Below are 3302 nucleotides of genomic sequence, written 5' to 3' on the forward strand. Positions count from 1 at the left end.
ATCTAGCTTGTTGCTTTATCACGTCGCCTTTGCAGCCTCCATGGGAGCTTTCTCTAGAATCTGACCACAAAATCTAGATAGAGAAGATATCCGGGATTTTTCTCCAGTAGCTCTTATTTTAGAAAAGGCTTATTTTTTTTTTTTTTTTTGTCAAAACTTTCTTTTTATGCACTGAAGCATACCAGGCTCCTTTATGGTATTGGTACAATGCGAGCGCTTGCGTGAGAGCATTATCATGATCGACGAGGAAAAAACCCTGCAATTCAGAGCTCAGCTTGTCTAGCAAATGTTCATTCTTCTCAGGTGGAGAAGCATTTGTGCTGAAGAAAGAACTCGTTCACCTGCTGTAACGGTGTTTGATGTCTTTGGATAGCAAACATTACATGAGGACACAGAGCTGGTGCTAGGTATTTTGCTGCCCTGTTTGAACAATTACTGTGTTGCTCCCTCCTTTTTAACATTTAATGTTTACTTTGTTTCCAATAACTGACACATTATAAAAGTCTCTGTCTCACTCGCTCTCTGTCACACACACACACACACACACACAGGCATTGTTTTGGGGAGACATTCGGCCATGAGCTATTGCTGAGTTGCCACCCCCCAAACTAAGCAAATTATGCTTATGTATCCGTCTCTGTCTCACACTCTGTCCTACTTTTGCTTAGTCTCAGTCTCACACACTGACATTCTTAGCCAGGCTCTCTCTCTCATTCTCAAGTCTCTGTCCCAGGCCACCTGTCAGTGCCAAAAAGAAGCCCAGCTCCCTGCAGTGATCTAAACTTTCAAAATTGACAACACCACCTCTGATACTATCTTACCCTGTCCATGGGTCCAAAACGCCTAAATGGAGCAGGAGTGATCCGCAGATGCTCCTGCCCTGCCTTCCAATATATGTTGTACATAAAAAGATAAGATATGCCATACTGGGTCAGACTGGGTCAGTCCATCAAGCCCAGCATCCTGTTTCCAACAGTGGCCAATCCAGGCCATAAGAACCTGGCAAGTACCCAAACATTAACGGCCAAATTTAAAATTAGCCATGTGCGTAAAAATCGCCACTTACACGCACCGCGTGCATTTTCAAAAGGGCCCAGCCACGCGTGTAAATGGTGATACACACACAAGTGCCGGGCCCTGAGAAAGGGCAGGCCAGGGGGGTGGGGCAGACGTGCATGTTATAAAATCAACGCGTCCATCTGCATGCGCTGGGAATGTGCGCGTCTTTTTAAAATCTAGCTTTCTGTCTCATGCAAGATGTTTATCCTGTTGGACTCTATGCCAGCCCGGACATAAAGCGCCACACCTCCTCCCGACTGCTCCTCTCTGTCATTGCGATATAATTTGTACCCCGGTATTTATTTATTTATTTATTTAAAATATTTTCTATACCGTTGTTAAGCGGGTGCCATCACAACGGTTCACAATAGGGCACAAAAACTATGTTGTATAAAGTGTTTAGAATTCTAACTCTTAAACAGGTGCCATCAAAAATACTGTAACATAATCTCATAATAAATACTATTTGGTGAGTGTTATAAGTCATGTCTAGTTTTTCTAACTCCGCTATAGCACTGTCCCATTGGTTATCCTCCTTCCACATCTCTGAGATGCCAATTAAGTCTAAGTAATCATTCACTGCTATACATTCTAATTCTCCCACCTTACTTCTTAGACTTCTGGCATTAGCTTCTAAACATTTCAAAGTGTGTTTTTTGTTTGTATTTACATTCTGCTTTTCAGTTGTCAGGGATAATTTGGAATCTTTTAGCTCAGGTGATTCTTTACTTTTAGACACATGGACTACTTTTCTTATTATTGGAACCTCTCTGTCGGGATGCCCTAACTCTAATGCTTCATTAGTATCCTCCGAAGGGATGGGCTCCACCTTAACCATGGTGGAACCAGGCTGCTGGCGCTAACCTTTAAAAAGGAGATCGAGCAGCTTTTAAACTAGAACAAAGGGGAAAGCCGACAGTCGCTCAGCAGTGCATGGTTTGAAGGGAGGTATCTTTGAAGGATACTAATGAAACATTAGAGTTAGGATATCCCAACAGAGACTCTTCCTTATGCCAACCCCCAATGGGATTTCTTTCAGGCTTCACTTATTAGTGTATCCCATAATTTCACTGGTCTTGAGTGTCCTTTGCATCTTTATGCTGAGAAGTGCAATTTTATTGTTTGGATTTGGCACACATAATGATTTATATAAAAATAAGAATAAGTAATAAGGAAATAATGGAACTGTGGATGATTATAATTCGGTGCCTAAAGCCCATTGCGGGCACAAGACCACAAATTGAGAGTAACTTTGCTTGCTGAAAATGTTTCCTTTCTTCCTTTCCGTCACTCTTAATTCAACGTATGCAAATGCCCATTCAGAAAGCTGAATATACATCAAGTCCATCGCATGCAAAAATCAGTACACACGCACGCATGTAGCATGGGTGCGCGTCCACCCGCTTTTAAAAGGCGCCCACGTACGCGTGCAAATATTTCACCGAAAACCAAAAAGGGGGCCTGGTTAGGGCACGGTGTGGGTGGGGCAAGGGGGCTCCAGGGTAGGTCCAAGAGATGTGTGCGTAAATACTTGCGCACTTTGGCGCACGCCCAGGTCTAGTGCCGTGTAACTTTACTTCTATTGAGGAGATGTAAGTTTAAAAAACAAAAGATACAGGCATCTCTGAGGGGTTTAAAGGGTCAACTGGGGAGCAGGGGGGATGCAGGTGTTATAAAATGACCACCTATCTGAGCGCGCGCCAACGCACACGCCTGTATGTGCGCCCATCCTAGGTGCAGAATCACTAAGGCTTTCTTCCCATTCTGTGTCTACGAGAAAAGACCTTGATGAATCAGGTCCTTAGTTGCTTTGCCATGAGAGCTGAGCAAAGAACATCATTTTGTCTGATAATGTTGAAATTATTGTGGTAATATCGTCACCTCATTCTGTTTAGTATAAATAATGTAAGTGATTTGGTTGTTTGTAGACAGAAAACAGAGCGAGTGATCAGACCTATGATCGAGTCAGACAAATTTAAGGATGAAAGGTCTATTGAGCTAGGAGAAAAAATTCGGAATATAGGGGATGATAATTATAGTGGTGAAGAATTAGTGGACTTATGAAACAGCTCTTTAAATAATTCTTTTGACCTATTAACTCCCCCAAAGACACATCTGCATTATCTGTGCAGGCAAGCAGTGTGGTTTTCTGGGGAACTGACAGAGCAAAGAAACAAGTACATAGATAGGAGAGGAAATGGTGGATGCGGGGTGGTAGTGTAGCTGAAAAACAGTGCAAGATT

Source organism: Rhinatrema bivittatum, chromosome 8 (genome assembly GCF_901001135.1).
Source record: "Rhinatrema bivittatum chromosome 8, aRhiBiv1.1, whole genome shotgun sequence".
Lineage (NCBI taxonomy): Eukaryota > Metazoa > Chordata > Amphibia > Gymnophiona > Rhinatrematidae > Rhinatrema > Rhinatrema bivittatum.